The sequence below is a fragment of the Hyperolius riggenbachi genome, chromosome 10, assembly GCF_040937935.1.
Source record: "Hyperolius riggenbachi isolate aHypRig1 chromosome 10, aHypRig1.pri, whole genome shotgun sequence".
Taxonomy (NCBI): domain Eukaryota; kingdom Metazoa; phylum Chordata; class Amphibia; order Anura; family Hyperoliidae; genus Hyperolius; species Hyperolius riggenbachi.
This window is the reverse complement of record NC_090655.1, coordinates 246,319,967-246,339,371: the sequence shown is the minus strand read 5'-3', so window position 1 is coordinate 246,339,371 and position 19,405 is coordinate 246,319,967. Positions and strand designations below refer to the sequence as shown.

The following is a 19,405-nucleotide window of genomic DNA, read 5'->3' as shown; positions in this document are numbered from 1 at the left end:
AATATCGGGGGCACATCTGGCTACCATCCCAGTACAGGTAGCTGCTTTGGAATTTGCAGTTACACCCCTGGTGCGTGTGTAGGTATATATGTATATTATGTGCGAAGAATGAGTCTGAGTGGTGGCTGTACTATTATGTGTGTCAGGATGCCCCTCTCTTTTGGGGCTCCTCCTCTGCATCTCCAAGTCAGGGCAGAAAAGTGTGCAGCTATGATTTGTCCACCTATTTCTTTTTATCCCTCTACAGGGAAAGTCCTTTCCAATAAATCACATGACCACATCACTGAGCATGGAGGACAGGAGTCACATGACTGAGAGGATATTAGACTTCACCCTGGAGATCATCTACCTGCTGATTGGAGAGGTGAGGAGGATTTTGGGAGTGTCACATGACTTCACTCTTATCTCTATTAATAAGACACAGCTCACTGGAGAGCTGAGGAGGATTCTGGGAATGTACACAGTAACTGTTATCGTATATGTTTGTGTAGGATTGTAAAATAGTGAAAGAGACATCTGGTGAACTACTGACACCCAACAGCCATCGCCATGAACCATCCTCCATCACAGAACGGCCACCTCACTCCCTGATGTCTGAGAGAAACAACGTAAAGAAGATTATAGAAGTCATCAACAAGATGATAGAGCTGCTGACAGGAGAGGTGAGCAGTGCTGGAAATTATGGGGCATTCTCCAGTAACAGCAAGGCATGTGCTTGTATGGTAACTGTATCATTATGTGTCAGTTTCCTATAAGGTGTCAGGATGTCATTGTCTTATTCTCCAGGAGCGGCAGTATATAGAAGGACACAAGGACCTCTGCAAGGACACCATGATGGAGAATCAGCCGCCCCTCACATCACCGGGTAAGAGGAGACTTTCATTTCTTGTAAAGGAGAGAGCAGTATGGAGGGTCCACCTAGATCCCCCCATTATCGGATAAATACCTAGAAATAACAAGAATGTTATTGCCAGGTGTCAAGACAGATCTACAGAAAGAGCAGCTGAGTGAATTAACATTTGTTCTCCTGTAGGGGTCACAGTGCATAAGGAGAGAAGTACCACCTCCTGGAGTAGCTCAGTAATTACCCTAGTGTATGCCTGTGTGTGCCCAAGTCATAGTCTGATGCTCTGGCCATAGTTTAACCATTTTAGCCTTTTGGACGTGACTGTCACATCCAATAGGATGCTGATGTGCGCTCCCGTGCCGCCTCCTGTTAGCCCGGAGATCAATGAATGGGAAAGTCCCCGGTAGAAAGACCGACAGCTTCTTATGAGACACAGCTGTATCATCCTTGTGGCACATCTGGCTTCGGGGAAGGGTGCTGACTTGTACTGGGGGCACATCTGGAGTGGGCTTTACTGGGGAGGAGGCTTATATGTGAATCAAACACCTTTTCTTGGTTTCTACGAGAAAAGTGGGTACCTCGGCTTATATGCAGGTCGGTTTATGTGCGAGTATATACGGTAACTGTTTACCTCCCATACCTAAAAAAAATACTGAAATAAAATGTTTAACTAAAACAAAAATAAAAAAAATTACAATTAAAAAAAAAACCATAAATAGTTACCTAAGGGTCAGAAATTTTTTTAATATGCAAGTGTATAATATGCAAGGGTATATAACTAATATTTTGTTTAAATTGTAAGCTTGTAAATAGTGATAGACGCAAAACTGAAAAAATGCACCTTTATTTCCAAATGAAATATTGGTGCCATACATTGTGATAGGGATATAATTTAAATGGTGTAATAACTGGTTCAAATTGGCAAATAAAATGTGTGAGTTTTAATTATGGTAGCATGTACAGTATTATTTTAACCACTTCAGGACCACCGTGTTAAGCCCCCTTAAAGACCTGGCCATTTTCTTGTTAATAGGCCACTGCAGCTTTAAGGTCAAGCTGCAGGGCCGCACAACACAGCACACAAGTGATTCCCCCCCCCCCTTTTCTCCCCACCAACAGAGCTCTCTATTTTTTATAAATATTTATGTTTGTGTTTTTTTTTTTAATTAAATGTACCTATTTACTATTGTTTTTTCCCCATCCCTCCCTCCCTGCAGCCAGCCAATCAGCGTGATCCGCTGTCATAGGCTTCAGCCTATGACAGCCAATCACTGTCAGGTCTCCCAGGGGGACAGCCGTGTGACAGATTGCAGCGCTGTACTAAGTGAAAAGTCCCCTTGAGCTGCGATCGCTGCGCGGAGACTGAAGGTGGGGCGGAGCTCCGCCCCTCAAGCAGGAGATGCGCGCGCAGCCTGCACACGATCTCCTGCAGTAGCCGGCCCCAGGAATTGCCGTTAGGCGGTCCTAGGGCTGCCGCCGCGGCCACGCTCATTGGTGTGGGGCGGTCTTTAGGTAGTTAAAGCTATAATAGCCAAAAACTGAGAAATAATGAATTTTTTCTATTTTTTTAATATTCCTGTTATAATGCATTTAAAAAATAATAATTCTTAGCAAAATGACCCACCCAAAGAAAGCCTAATTGATGGCGTACAAAATAAGATATAGATCAATTCATTGTGATAATTAGTGATAAAGTTATTGGCGAATGAATGGGAGGTGAAAATTGCTCAGGTGCATAAGGTGAAAAACGACTGAAGGCTGAACTGGCTGGGAATGGCTCCTTGGAGTGTAATAAAGGGAAGTGAGAATCCTGACTAGTATAGCACTGTGCTGCCCCAGCTAACTGTATAACCAGGAATGTGTCACAGCATTCAGTACTAGCAAGCTAAGATCATGCATTTATTCAGTTCTATTCTGCTGACATTCCTTTGTATTACCCGGGAGGCAGTTACATTATTATGTGTGTAGCCAGTCAGGGAGAAGTGGGATAGGCCATGTACTATTTATTCATTCTGCTGCAGAAGTGTCCTGCCCAGCCTCTTACAATAATTCTACACTATATACATATCTTATATATGAATACATTTCTCCCTCATACACTGGCAGCTAGATTTACTTTACAACAGAATGGTCCATCTAGATCCCCCATAATGTAATAATCACAAAGAAATAATGTATTCAGTCAATGGGCTTGATTCACTAAGACAAATAGCATGCCTTATCAAAATTAGCATGCCCTATCAGAGTAGCATAGCAAAGTTATGCCTGCTAATTGGAAATGACGAGAGCTCTACTCATCCTGCCCTGAGCCCCTGCGGGCTCGTAGCGCTCGCTATGCTGCTCTGATAAGGCGTGTTAACTTTGATAAAGCATGCTATTTGTCTTTGTGAACCAAGCCCATTGTGTGTGTTTCCTACAGATGGATCCAGCAACAGAAACCCCTTAGAGAGAAGTACAGGTCCTGTTTACTCCCAGGATTGTACACAGGAAGATCCCACCATCCCCCACCATTATCAGGTAGGTGGAACTGAGGGTGTAATATTCTTAGGAGATAAACCCACCCCCCACCTTCTGTTTCCTCCCTCTCTGCCACAGATTTAACCACTCACTTCACCAACAAAATAGTCTCCATCCGTCAGGAAATATCCAATCTTCAATCTTCACCTCCCACCCGCTCACAACCAACTCCTCCTCCACCCTATCCTCCCCTCACCTCCTTCACTCCTACTACCACTGAGGAAGTCAACCACCTACTGCAGACTTCCCATACCACTACCTCCCTCCTTGACCCTATCCCTTCTGATCTACTTCAGCCTCACTTCAAGGATCTGGCCCCAGTCCTCACTACCCTGTTTAATCTCTCCCTATCCGCAGGCACCTTCCCCTCAGACTTCAAGCAGGCCACAGTACTGCACCTGCTCAAGAAACCCTCCCTCAACCCCTCGCTACCCTCCAACTATCACCCGATCTCCCTCCTCCCCTTCGCCTCAAAACTTCTTGAGCGTCTGGTTCACAAACGCCTGACCCAGTACCTCAATGCCAACTCACTACTAGACCCACTGCAATCTGGATTTCGGCCTGCCCACTCAACCGAAATGGCTCTCACCAAAGTGGTCAATGACCTTGCCTTAGCTAAAGCTGAAGGTAAATACTCCATTCTCCTCCTCCTTGACCTTTTAGCAGCTTTTGATACAGTAGATCATCCCCTACTCCTCCAGTCCCTCCAATCCATGGGCATTCACGATCTCGCCCTGACCTGGCTTTCATCCTACCTCTCCAACCGCTCCTTCACGACCTCCTTCAATGAGTCCTTGTCCACCCCCAACCACCTCTCAGTGGGAGTCCCCCAAGGCTCGGTCCTTGGCCCCCTACTGTTCTCCCTATACACATCCTCCATTGGCAAGGTTATCTCCTCCATGGGTTTTAACTATCATCTGTATGCAGATGACACCCAAATCTACCACCACACCCCTGACATATCCACCACTACCATGGACAAGGTCTCCTCCTGCCTATCTGCCATCTCCTCCTGGATGTCCACTAGGTTCCTGAAACTAAATCTAGACAAAACGGAATTTATGATCTTCCCACCCCGGTCATCCCTGGACCTCCCAGATGTGCAGGTCACTGTTAACCACACTACCATTCGCCCTACCTCTCAAGCCCGCTGTCTGGGTGTCACCCTGGACTCCGCACTCTCCTTCACTCCCCACATCCAAAACCTCACAAAGTCCTGCAACTTCCACCTTCGTAACATCTGTAGGATTCGCCCTTTCCTGACCCCTGCCACCACCAAACTCCTCATCCATGCCCTCATAATTTCCCGCCTCGACTACTGCAATGCCCTTCTGTCTGGTCTTCCTATGACCCAAATAGTCCCACTGCAGTCCATCATGAATGCGGCAGCCAGAATTATCCACTCCTCCCATCGCTCCACCAGGGCAGCTCCCCTCCGTGAATCCCTCCACTGGCTTCCTATCCAGTCCAGAATCAGATTCAAGATATTGTGTCTGACCTACAAATCCGTCCACAAAACCTGTCCAACCTACATTTCTGATCTTACTCAGAGATACACACCAAGCCACTTACTCCGCTCCTCCAATGAACTTCGCCTGACAGTCCCCCGCATCACCCAGTCCCATGCACGCCTCCAAGACTTCTCAAGAGCCGCTCCAACACTATGGAACTCCTTACCTCCACCCATTAGGGCAGCCCCCTTCTTCAACACCTTCAAGAAGGCCCTCAAAACTCACCTTTTCACTCTGGCCTACCACCCCTCACAATTGCTCTAAACCCACAGAAGGAACTCTGGTCCCCTACCTCTCGTGTCCCTACCTCTCCCTCTAGATTGTAAGCCTTTGGGCAGGGTCCTCCTCCTTTTGCGTCCTACCTGATCATGCACCTCCATTACTGTGCACCCGTGCTGTGCACTTGAGTGAACCTAACTTGCCTAATCTCCATGCACCCATCCAGTGACTGACTAAGCATTACCTTGTACTCATACTGTGCTGTGTGATCTGGTTTTCTTGTATTCCTGTATTGTCATATTGCTGCATGTCACCCCTAAATATTGTCTGTAACCTAAATTAATGTTCAGCGCTGTGTAATATGTTGGCGCTTTATAAATACAATAAATAATAATAATAATAATTGTATAAAGCAAGCCTGTGAGAAAAGCGAGTTAATAGGTAGATAATTACCTGAGTAGTGGAATGCCTATGGATAGTGCAGAGGCTCCCCTGATCCTCCCAGGGCCCATTGCTGCTGCCCAGGACTCTGCTTCTCCATGGGTGTGCTACAGTTCAAGTACTAGTGCAGCCATACTGTGCATGCACCAGTAAGGTCCATAGAAGCCAGCCAAATAGCATGACATTGCTGGTGTTTGGAGGAATAGGCCATGCATCACTGGCTTCACTCTACTGTGCATGTGTGAAGTGTTCTCGAGCATGCTCAGTACAGGCATACTCTTACACGCATGGGGGTGTGGTCATGAGAACATTCTCAAAAATTCAGAGGGATCCTGCGCTGGAGAGGAGAGCTCAACGAGGACCAGGGAAGCCTCTGGACTATCCACAGGCTTCCCACTACTGATGTAACTATCTATCTTATAACTTTTTTTATCACTTCAGATACACTTTAAAGATGTCATTCTTTGTGTTTTGTGGCTTTAGTGTAAAGAACGGATTAATGTAAAACTTGAGGTTAAAGAGGAAGAAGAAGAGACATATGTGAGGAGTGATCAGCAGACTATGGAGGAGGGTAACATGATGAGGACAAGTAAAGAGGAAGAAGAGACATATGTGAGGAGTGATCAGCAGTCTATGGAGGAGGGTGACATGATGAGGACAAGTAAAGAGGAAGAAGAAGAGACGTATGTGAGGAGTGATCAGCAGTCTATAGAGGAGGGTGACATGATGAGGACAAGTAAAGAGGAAGAAGAAGAGACGTATATGAGGAGTGATCAGCAGTCTATGGAGGAGGGTGTCATCAGGATTATTAAAGTGAAAGATAAAGAGATGTTTGTGAAGAGTGATCAGCTGTCCCTGGAGAAGGATGACTTGATGACAAATAATAAATTAGAAATAATTTGTGTAGATATCTGCACAGGTAAGTTATGAAAGTTCCATCCCCATTCTATTTGGGTTTGAGACCAATATGCATAAGAAAATAATGCAAGCCATCCAAGGGTGTAGTAATGGCAGCTGCTATAGGGCCCTGGAACAAGTTGGGGGCCCAGTATCTTTCTAACGTGCATGCTCTGGGTTTAGACTACATATTTCCAAGCACTGGTGTATGCTACTGAACATTACCATATCTGCTTATCAACAGATTGTGAAGAGGGAGGGCGACACAAATGCCCCTCTCATCAATCAGTGTTCTCTGTACTGACAAACCCGGCCCCCACACACACAGATATCTGCCACCACGTGTTTCCAACATGTGCATACAGCCCACACACCAGTTGTGCATAGTAACGTCACGTGTAACCCATATCTGTGAGAAAGGTCTCTATCAGCTTCTGTCGTGCTCCTGGCTGAATGTCACAGATGTGCAAGTGCACAATAGGTACAGTATTGCTCCGAGGCAGGTTCAAGACTGTGACTACTCAGATCATGGAGATAGCCTAAATGATTTTATAACATGTATAAAAGTACAGACAACATGGTGAATGAATGATTACAGAAATACAGGCAGAAAACGCTAACAAATATACAATACAGCCCACAATAAAATAAAAGGAATAATGAAGAAAGAATAGGCACGTTTCTGTTGGTCTGATCCAGTCTTTGGGGTTACGGTGATAGCAGCTGCAGCAATCAGTCCATTGAGAGTCACAGCTTCTCTCTAATGCTCCTGATGAGGAAAGGGCAGCAGCTCGTTGGCAGCATTGATGTCATGTACAGAAACCAATCAGACAATGGGTTACTCAGCATTTTATAGTCTTATAATAATAAGACTTTTTGTGGGCAGAACTATTGATGGAGACTTGCTTTCTTACCTTCTGTGGTCCTGCCTATATATCATTTTTTATGACATTTCATGTCTCATTTCTCTGGGAAATTTCAGATTGATTTGCAGTTGGAATGATTTCACTCTACTAGTCTTTTAAAATTCTGTGCCTGGCCTACAAATCTGTGCATAAGACCTGCCCAACCTACATCTCTGAGCTCGTCCACAGATATATACCTGCCCGCCCCCTCCAGTCCTCCAGTGATCTCTGCCTGACTGCCTCACGCATTGCTCACTCCCTTGCATACCCAAAGGACTTCTCAAGAGCCGTCCCCACCCCATGGAACTCCCTTCCACCCCCCTCAGCCTCAGACTCACCCCCTCCTTCAACACGTTCAAGCAAGCTCTCAAAACACATTTCTTTAAAATGGCCTACCCCCATCTACCACACTTTGAGGCCTCTTCCACACCAGGACGTTGCGTTTAGGGGACGTTATAGGGCACATAACGTGCCCCTAATGCAAGGCCTGGTGGTGTTGGAGCAGGACGCTGCCAAGAGCCGCGTTACAAGCAGCTCTTGGTGCGCCTGCTCTGTCGGAGGCGCTGCGGAGACCACGTGAGCGGAGCTCTCCACATCACGTGGTCCCGCCAGCCAATCAGCAGCCGCTCCAGGATGTAAACACTGCAAGTGCTGTGAATAATAAGTAGCCATGTGCCTGGCTACGTAGCGGCCTCTCCCCGCCTTCTCTCCGCCCCTAAAATAAAAAAAAACACCCGTACTGAGCATGTGCAAACAGTCTAACATGGCTTAGCCGCGTATAAAGTACTGCATGCAGTATGTTGTCTTGATGTGAAGCGTTACGTGTGCATTTAAGTTAGAGGGATACTCTGTCAGTTATGCATGTCAGCCATGACAGAGGGAGTCATTACTTATGTGCAGTATGAGCTGGGGCCAATCAGATCTTTGCTTTGTTATGTAGTGAGGCCTCTGACATCAGCAGGTAACATGTACTTTCACTCTTCTCCCAGCAGGTGGAGACAATATTGGGAACAGGTCAGAGGGACACCTTCTTGTTCCTCCTCCTTGTAATGTAGAAGATATTGGCGTCACACAGATTCTTCCAGGAATTTCCACCATTCCCTCCAATCATCAGGAAGCTTCTGGAGGGTCACATCATGTTACCCCAAATATCCCTTCAGGTGTGCACACTGCTGGCAGAGCGAATGATTGGGATAATTCTCAGGAATCTTCTAGTATGGCAGATACTGTAACAGGTGAAGGCAACAAGAAACATTCATGCCTGGTTTGTGATAAATATTTTACATCTTATCGGGGCCTTTTTACGCATCAAAGAAGTCACAAAGAGCACCAGCCTTTTTCATGTTCAGAGTGTGGGAAAAAATTCCTTTTTAATTCACTCCTACAGAGTCACCAGACAACACACACAGGAGAGTGTCCTTATTCATGTTCAGTTTGTGGGAAAAAATTCTCTTATATTTCACGCCTTCGTAAGCACCAGAGAATACACACAGGAGAGCGTCCCTATTCATGTTCAGAGAGTGGGAAAAAGTTTACTGCTCATTCACTCCTTGAAAGTCACCAGAGAACACACACAGGAGACTGTCCTTTTCCATGTTCAGAGTGTGGGAAAAAGTTTACTGCTCACTCAAGCCTTCAGAGTCACCAAAGAACACACACAGGAGAGCGCCCCTATTCATGTTCAGTGTGTGGGAAAAATTTCCCTTATATTTCACGCCTTCATAAGCATCAGAAAACACACACAGGAGAAAGTCTCTATTCATGTTCAGAGTGTGGGAAAAGGTTTACTGCTCATTCAAGTTTTCAGATTCACCAGAGGACACACACAGGAGAGCGTCCTTATTCATGTTCAGAGTGTGGGAAAAAGTTTTCTGCTCACTCGAGCCTTCAGAAGCACCAGAGAACTCACACAGGAGAGCGTCCTTATTCATGTTCAGAGTGTGGGAAGAGATTTACTGATAACTCAAATCTTCAGAGGCACCAGAGGACACACAGAGAAAAACAGCCTTATTAGTGTTCAGAGTGTAGGAAAAAGTTTACAGCTCACTCAAGCCTTCAGAAGCACCACACAGCGTTAACCTACCATTTAAGCAGTAAACACACATGGGAGAGCATCAGCATCATTTATTCCCCCTCCTTATTCACACCTTTACAGACACCAAACAACACACACAGGAGAGTGTCCTTTTCATGTTCAGAGTGTGGGAAGAATTCTCTTCTACATATCAGCTTTGTAAAATCCACACAGGAGATCGTCCTTATTCATGTTGAGAGGGTGGGAAATGTTTTGTCGAGAAGGGGAGTTTAGTTGTAGACTGTAAAAAAAAACACCCACTCATGAAAGAGTTTGGAATGTAAAAAAACACCTTTTCATGGATGAATTTCCAATTATAATAATGTATATATAATAATAATGCCCTTTATCAAAGCACTTGATAAAGGGCCCAAGCCCCGAAACGTTGTTCTGGTTTGCTGCTTTTCAGATGCATTAAAGGGCACTGAGTACCCAGGACATTTTCTTTTTGACAACGAGCCTGCTCATAAGGGAGCCATTGGGGGTGGGGAAAGGGGGAGGGCCATTGCTTACCTACGGGGGGCTGCTCCTGTAACCTCCCCTCCACCTGTATGGTAGACACCATCACTGTCCCCCGCTGCCGGAGTTTAAAGACTCTGCCTGTGGAGCGCTCTCCTGGTCGCAATGCGTGTTGGGAGGTGTAGCACATTGATCTCCCTGGTGGGAAATATATTCACAATGCAACCAGGAGAGTGCTCCACAGGCAGAATCTTTAAACTGTGGCAACTGCGGACAATGATGGAGTCCTCCACACAGACGGGGCTACAGGAGTAGCCCCCATAGGTAAGCAATGGCCCTCCCCTAACCCCGCCCCTCAATGTGATACTGCATTACAAACCTCCATTATGGGGAGGTTAATTGGGTGCTCAGAATATCCTGGGTGCTCAGTGCCCTTTAATATATTTGGAAAATCATTCATGAAAAGGACAAGTTCAGTTGGAGTTGTTCTGCAATGCGCTTTGTGGTTCTATGGCCACTTCCTCAGGCCAATTAAAGTGAAGGTTTGTATAATCAAGCCAATCCTGCATAGCGCCTCTTTATATTTTAGTTGATCTTAACTTAGTTTTATATTCTTTGGATGCCTCTTCCCCTCTTGTACAATTATTCCACCCTCCACTCCACCACCACCCACCTTTGGAGTGACTTCTTTCTTTGCCACAATTAGTTCCACTTTTTTTTTTAGAGAGCGAGGCCACCTTTGATGGTCTGGATACACCTGAGTGGAGACAGGTTTGTGAATCTCCACCTGCCTGCTTGGTTGGTTGCTATGCCTGCAGTCCTCCTTTGTGAGCTCCATTCTCCTTCACTCTCCTGTCATTTATCACAACATATTGCACTGTTTGGGCTCCCGCTGTCTCTGTGCTTTCTTATGTAGCTGTTGTGGCACCTCATCCTCACCAGACTCCCTCTGCAGAGCTTATCCGGTATTCAGTACACACACTGAGTCATTCTGTACTGGGAACAATAGGAGCGACTGCCAGATGCCTTAAAAGGGGGCTAAAGGCAGTATTCAAGTATATTGCAGTGTTATGCTGGGAATACAAGGTTCGTTTTTGAGGTGATTAGATGGTTCGATAGATAATTTCTGACATGTCCGATCTCCCTTTTGATCCTTTCGTTGCTCGATTTCTGATAGAAGTGAATGGAAAAAGATAAGAAAAATGAGCGGAAGATAAGAGAATAGACTGCAGAATCGAGCGGCAAAAACGATCGAGAGGAGAATCGAGCACCTGAAACGAACCGTGTATTCCCAGCATTAGGCTCTTAACCACAGTGAAATATTAGTACAGTAACTCTGTAAGGCTGATGATGACCAGAGAGCTGCAGAGATGAGGCAGGAAAACCACTGAAAGTTTTAGTAGTTTGCTGTTACATTCCTCCCTGTGGGGGTCTTACAGCAGCAGAAATTAGGAGCTTGTCACAGGCCTGGGGTTAGTATTGAAGTATATTTATTTAGCAAGATGGCCTTTAGTCAGGAGGGTCTTGCTGTACCTTGTATGTGAGGAGCTTCATCAGATCTAATGTCGTCAGTGTACAGTGCAGGTTTGTAATAAGTAGTTTTAATATTTTAATCGAGTAATCTAAATATGTGATGATTGGAATTCTCTGAATAGCTTGGGCCCAGCTATGATGAGAAGAATAATTATCTATATTGGATGTGACGCGATTGAGATATCAAAGCTATAGATAAATTATATATGTGATATTGATAAGATTGATTGAAAGAAATCTTCTATTATCTAGCATAGGGGAACAAGGCTGGGTTGGTAATAGGACAGCCTTCCCCCATAAAGGTAATTGGAGCATGTGTTTCTCATCATTGGGGGCAGGGTGTGCATTCCTCAAGCCATAGTAGTACAATGAAGCTGTTAGAATTCTGGATTTAACTAGTTTGACCATGCGCTTTGGGATAAAGGAACAGTTAACTGAAATAGCTAGATTCAGTAGTCGACCAATAGAGACTACAGCATTATTTGAACAAACCAATCACAGATAGCATTGGGACACACTGTGGGGCCAACCCATTTTAGTTATACCAGGAGTTTTAGGCGGGAGTGAGGCAGTCCTGCTTCTTCCAGCCTCATACACACACACACATTCACTCTCATCTACATACAAGCCAATACAATAAGTTTTTATTCATATACTTACAGATTACTCAGCAATCAATTTGTTCATCTTTTGTAATCATTTATAATGTAACTAAGATTTGTACCTTTATTGATTTATTTTTGAATATTCATGGAAGTTCAATAATGTTAAATAAACAACCACATCCTTTTTTTAAATGATTTACTCTGGTCTCTGAAAGACTTTGTGTTCAAGTTACAAATCCCTCATTTTAACATTTAACAAGGTTATTCCTTATTTCCTGCAGAGGTTGTGTTTCCCCTCATTGTTGTCCTCTCTTCTCCTTACTGTATGTTTTATTATATTAGCATTTGTATTATATTGCTTTGTTGTGCATCTCAATGAGAAAAAGTGTATTAAAAATGCACAAAATCAGATCTGTGTTGTACTTTTGTATCTGAACTCTGTCATTGATTTGTGTGATGGATTCGCCTCCAGCCACGCCCAGCACAGACATTTCCAGCACGCAGAGCACAAGTGAGGGTGCAGAACCATTGGGGGAGGGGGAGGAGGAGGGGCTTCAGCAGGTAATTTCTGCACACAGACACAGCTGGCCAGGAATGTGACAGGCTGGTGTGTTTGTATCAGTCACTGCCACTCGGACAAGAAGGCACCAGGTTTACACACTTGCCAATGAATGACTGCTTCCTCCACAGAGTCTGCACACAGGGCAGGATTTGTACCCTTTACCACCCTTGGCCGACTATCACCAGCCTCCCTCTGGCCAACAGCAATCCAAGCCCCCCCACCCCACCCCCCTGACAGAGAGTATACAAGCCCCTGGTCAGTGTCTCACCAGGCAGGAGGCCAGAGGCGTAGCTAGGGTTTCCAGCGCCCGGGGACAAAGACTATTAATGCGCCCTGTAAGGTCAAAAAAGGGGCATCGGCATGGTAATGGGTGGGGCCAAATATACATGACCTTAGCAGTGGTGTAAAAGGTCTGGCAGGGAAGTTTGAGCTCTGCCATAGTGTTTCCCCCAAAATACATGTAATCTGACAGCATTTCACCAAAAATACATGTAATTTGGCAGAGGTTCCTCCAAAATACAGATATTTGACAATGTTTGCCCCAAAATAGACACAATCTGGCAGCAGTGATTCCCCCAACATACATATAATCTGGCAGCTGTTCCCCAAAATACACTTAATCTGGCAGCAGCGGTTCCCCAAAAATACAGTTAATCTGGCAGCAGTTTCCCCAAAATAGGTGCCCCCAGTATAGGTAACCAGGTCTATAGGTGTCCCCAGTGGTAGTAACCAGGTAAATAAAAAAATAAAAAAACACAGGTCACAGCTGGGCGCCCCTAGGGACCCAGCGCCCGGGGGCACTTGTCCTACCCCGCCCACCCCTGCAGGAGGCAGGCTGCTTTTATACCTCTTTAGAGAGGTCACTCTCTCTGCACCCTAAGGTGTTTCTGCCCTCTCCGTCAGCCCCAGCGGTGCGGTGTGATACACCCCCCCCCCCCCCCCGAGTCTCATAAGATATGATGTAACAAACTTTCCCACCCCTCCGATAGGTTGGATGTGAGTGGAGGGCGGAGTAAGCCTCAAAGTGCAGCCGGCGGTTACAGTGAGTGACAGCTCAGATCACAGACAGTAAGCTGCTCCCTTTCACTGCCCCATTTTTTCCCTGAGTCCCAGACCTGGCCATCCATAGCTGTGTTTGCGGGGATAGGGGGCAAAGGAGGCATAAAGAAAATGGTCAAGTGCTGTGTAGAATAATTTCTCCTTGCATGCAATGCAGATTTCATGTAAATGATATGCAGCTTGAAGTTAGCTGAATAAAGATTGATAGGAAGTTATTTTGATTGATCCAATTTCAAACTGCATTGCATATAATTTACATGAAATTTGAATGCAAGGAGAAATTATGTGCAACTCACTGATGATCCCTAGTGCTGAGTTGTGTTTTTTTTTTTTGGAAGCTGTGCGAATTTCCATTAAAAGACGTGCATAATTCTCTATTAACTTGGCAGGGGCATTCCTATTATTGGGTGAGGGGGGGGGTCACCAAGACCCCCACAGCGGCAGAGCAGGAGGGGAAGCAGCACTAGAAGGAGGAGGGACAGCGGCAGAGATGGGGGTCCACCCACCTTATTGCCGCTGCTGCGCCACATATATGGAGGGGGAGAGAAGCAAAAGTAGGGGACCCAGGTGAGGGGGTGGGTCTGGCCCCTCTCCCCGCTGCTGTTCCTGCTGCCCTTCCTTCTTGCGCTGCTTCCCCCTTCTGGGGCAACTATACTAGCTACACTGTGTGGCAACCATACTACCTTCACTGGGGGCAGATATATACTACCATCACTGGGGGCAACTATACTACCATCACTGGGGGCAACTATACTAGCTACACTAGGGGCAACTATACTATCTATACAGGGACAACTATACTAGCTACAGTGAGGGCAACTGTACTAGCTATACTGGGGGCAACTATACTACCTATATTTGGGGCAACTATACTATCTATACTGGGGCAACTATACTAGCTACACTACTAGCTACACTGGGGCAACTATACTACTTACACTGGGGGCAACTATACTAGCTACACTAGGGGCAACTATACTATCTATACAGGGACAACTATACTAGCTACAGTGGGGGCAACTGTACTAGCTACACTGGGGGGCAACTATACTACCTATATTTGGGCAACTATACTACCTATACTGGGGGTAACTATACTAGCTACACTGGGGGCAACTACACCAGCTACACTGCACTGGGGGAAACTGTACTAGCTATACTGGGGCAACTATACTACCTACACTTGGGGCAACTATACTATCTACACTGGGGCAACTATACTACTTACACTGGGGGCAACTATACTAGCTGGACAAGGGCAATTATACTACCTACACTGGGGGCAGCTATACTATCTATACTGGGGCAACTATACTAACTATACTGAGGCAACTATGCTACCTACACTGGTGGAAATTATACTAGCTATACTGGGGCAACTGTATTACCTACACTAGGGGCAATTATACTAGCTATACTGGGGCAACTATACTACCTACACTGGGGGCAACTATACTAGCTATACTGGGGCAAATATACTACCTATATTGGGGGCAACTATACTAGCTACCTATACTGGGGACAACTTTATTACTTACTAGTAGACCTAAGCCCATTTAAAAACGGGCTATAGGTCTATCTCACCGTCGCCACATGTCCGCCCGCGTGTGCACCTGTCTGCCTGCCCCTTGTGGCCCTGTCCTCCTCCTGTCCCAACGGCTACACATGTGCAGTAGCCAAAACATACGGGACACATGGACAGGAGGATGACACAGGGACAGGTAGGGTTTTATTATATTGGATACTGGGGCAACTATGCTACCTATACTGGTGGCAGCTATACCTGGCATTACCTGACATGGCGCGTTTAGTATGCCACACTCGCTCCTTCCCTTTTTTTTAGGTTGGTGGGCGGATATCTTATAATACCCAGCACCGGGTGTCAAATGCCCTAGGTGCGCCACTGGAACTTGGAAGTATTAGCAGTGCATATGTAACAATGGCCCATTATAATTGCTCAGTCGCACAGCTTTTTCAGACTGGTTGGTCCTCAGTGCAAAGCTTAGAGTAGTATGGCGCTATAATATAATATATAATATATAATTCTGCTCCACATAATAAAGTGAAATATTTAGGCAGCAGATCCGATACTGACCACAAAAAGACCCTACTGTACCTGTAACAACCAGCGGTTCTGGAGGTGTGTTTAGCTTCTAAGGGTCAGTGTTGCCAAGCGGACTGTCCGTACAAAAGCACTTAAAGTACAGCTGTCCGTACTGCCCGTATTTCGTGGGCAGCCATCCGTCCAAATATGCATCAATTCTGCAAATCTATTCTGCGCATGCGTCTTGCGCTATGCGCGCTCTATTTTCTCCCTCCCTCAATCCCCCACACCCTCCCCTCCAATCAGAGAATGTCTTTTTGGCACCGGCGCCACTCGCTGCCCAATAAGAGATGCAGGCAGCCAGCCCAGCGAGTCACGAGGAGGAGGAGGACAGCGAGTGTCACGGCTGGTCAGAGCTGAGGTCGCAGCGCCAGTGCGCCACAGGCAGCAGCCGAGCCAGCAAGCAGCCTGAGCCTTGGCTGAGTCTACAGACTGATCGGAGCCCAGCAGCTGCCACCGCCCACCAGGAGCGACCAGTGCAGGAACACAAACAGCCGACTCAGCACACTCACTGTGAGTCTCTGTGAGAGAGAGAGAGGCACGAGTGGGGGAGACTTGGAGGAGAGGAGCTGTGCTGTTTGTCACTGGAGGTGGAGGAGGGCAGAGCACGAGAGCAGCAGAGGAGCCGTGTACACACTCAGTGACCGCCAGCCTGCATAACATTACTACAGCGTGAGACAAGTGAGTCTGGCTGCAATGCAGAAGGTGGGGGGGCTGGGGCTTCTGGCAGCAGGGAGACCTCCTTGGATTGAGCACACAGGCAGGGAAGAGAGCCTCCGGATCTGCAGATATTCTGGTGACCTGGGGTCAGGGTAATGATCATCAATCAGCTTTATTTCCTGCCAGTTGTCTTTCTTGACCTTTTAGAGGCAAATACTTATTAATGGGAACCTGCGATGGTGTTAATCTGTATTTTTATACTTACCTGGGGCTTTGTCCAGCCTTATAAGGTGTGTGCTCCCTCACTGGCCACTCAGTTTGTTTGCTACAGCTCTCCGTAATGTGACATGCTCCTGTACCCAGGAGTGTTCTGCGCCTTTGCAGTACTACTGCGCAGGCACAAAATGCTTCCAGCTGCGGTAGCGTGACAAGAGGTGCATGCATGGCAGAGCTGCGCATGCACAGAACAGCGTGGCCAGCCAGATTACTGGGAGCTATAGCGAACAGAACTGCCAGAGAGGATGATGAGGGAGCCCATACACCTCATGAGGCTGGAGGAAGCCCCAGTTAAGTATAATTACAAAGATTAACACCATCTCGCGTTCCCTTTAAAGTCAACCTAAAGCCAAGGACAATAAATGAGATTAACTCACCTGGGGCTTCCCTCAGCCCCCTGCAGCCCATCGGTGCCCTCGCAGCCCCGCTCCGATGGTCCAGGACCCGCCGGCGAACACTTCCGGTTTGGCTGTCACCGGCCGACAGGCATGGGAACGCGAGTGATTGTTCGCGTTCCCAGCCTGTATATCGCCCCCTATGCTGCTATTGCGGCCAGGAGGCTTAGAGCATGCTGAGACCTGCAGTACCCAAGAGTATAGTTAATTATAACCTTATGAGCTGCAACTCCTCAGCATGATCTGGCAGGGCATACTGAGCCTTATGGTTCAACAGACTGTAAATACAGGAATCAGGATTACATTAAAAAAAGGAATAAATAAGCATACCAATAAGTCTCCCCTACTGAATCATAAGCATGTTGGCTGTGGGATAGTGATATTACTCTGTAAAGTACTGTGGAAGATGTCAGGGCTATATACTGTATACTATAATACATAATTATAATATGGTAGGACATTAGACTATGACTATGGCAGGATTAGATTGTGATCTCCTCTGAGGACAGCCGGTGACATGACTGTGTACTCTGTAATGTGCTGCGGAAGATGTCAGTGCTGTATAAATACATAATTATAATATGGTGGGACATTAGACTATGACTATGGTAGAATTAGATTGTGAGCTGCTCTAAGGACAGTCAGTGACATGACTATGTACTATGTAATGTGCTGCAGAAGATGTCAATGCTATATACAGGGCTGTAGAGCTAATACAAAAATCATCCAGCTCCGACTGCCTTAGTTTATGAAATTACCAACCTCCAAGTACCCAAAAATTGCTCTAACTCTGACTCCACAGCCCTGGCTATATCCTACTAATATAATAAATGGGAAAGTTCGGATGTTTGGATGTTTGTTACTCGATCACGCAAAAACGGCTGAACGGATTTGAATGAAATTTGGCATACACATAGTACATTACCTGGAATAAAGTATAGGATACTTTTTATTCCCATAACCAAAAAGAGACAAATACAAATTTCACTGGAAAATGTAAACTGCAGACATTCTTACACTGTTACACTGGAGGTGTGTTTAGCTTCTAAGGGTAGAATGGTTAATTTGCATATATTCAGCAGTGATGCACTGGGAGACATCTCAAGCTCACTCCAACCTTTACTTTCCACAAAAACGGGTCAATAGTATCATTGGTTTTGTTCATTCTGCAATTATGTGTTGTCTTTTTATCCATTTATTCTCGCTCAAATGTTTTGGCAGTGTTGTTGCCAAAATAAATACTGAGAGGGGGAACCTACCTAATACTGGGTGCATGTCTGGTTACCTGTGTAATACCTACACTATGTGTTGTATTGTTTTGTTTGTGTCCGTTAAGCAGCTGTTAAGTAAAATTCATTAAAATCGCAAACTTATTTGGCCAAATTAAATTGATTCTGATGCTGATTTACTAGGGGCTTACAGTAGCAATAAAAGTATGTGAACCCTTTGGAATTATATGGATTGCTGCACAAATTGGTCATAAAATGTGATCTGATCATCTAAGTCACAGCAATAGACAATCCCAGTCTGCTTAAACAAATACCACACAAATAATTGAATATTTCCATGTTTTTATTGAACACACCATGTAAACATTCACGGTGCAGGTGGAAAAAGTATATGAACTCCTAGGGCTTGATTCACAAAAGAGTGCTAACTGATAGCACGGGCGTTTTCGCGCGATCGCACACACACCAGTTTTGGATTTGCTTTCCCAAGAAGCATTGCCTGGTGTGAATGATGCCTCACTCAAAAGAGCTCTCAGAAGACCTGCGATTAAGAATTGTTGACTTCCAGACCCCACCTAAGATTCCCATTGCTCAACTACTCCCTACTATTAAATTTACCTTGCAAATATGGTGGTCGACTGCAAAAACGGCCAATCTTAGATCCCCCATATCTCCACTTTATCCCATATTGGGAAACCCAGCCTTTACCCCTGGGATGGCTGAAGACTTTATGGGTAGATGGTTTACTCTTAAATACACTAATTTCAGTAATTGGATAGATGTGTTATCAGGAAATATTGCGACTAAAGAAAAACTAGAGGATAAAATACAATTTACAGCTAAGCTTACTATGGAGTATAATCAAACCTATCATTTCTTGAAATCCCTTTCCAAGGGCATAAATCCCCTACTCAACTACACCCCATTTGAATGTCTGTGTGATCATAAGGGGCACCAAAAAGGCCTTATCTCATCAATATATGCCTTGCTACTTGATAAGTCTGGTTCCACTAAACCTAACTACGCATACATGACAAGATGGGAACAAGCCTTAGGTCGATCCATAAGTTTTGAAGACTATTTGGGGAAATGCCAAACATGCCTCTATGTGC

At 45.6% G+C, this 19,405-nt stretch overlaps 1 protein-coding gene and 1 pseudogene across 1 annotated transcript in view; both read left to right on the top strand.

The window, feature by feature from the left end:
- LOC137537038 (zinc finger protein Xfin-like) overlaps nt 1–19,405 on the top strand; it is a 525,741-nt gene that overhangs the window by 80,921 nt on the left and 425,415 nt on the right. The gene's annotated exons all lie outside the window — the stretch shown is intronic.
- Nucleotides 639–9,645, top strand: LOC137535819 (zinc finger protein 665-like; annotated as a pseudogene).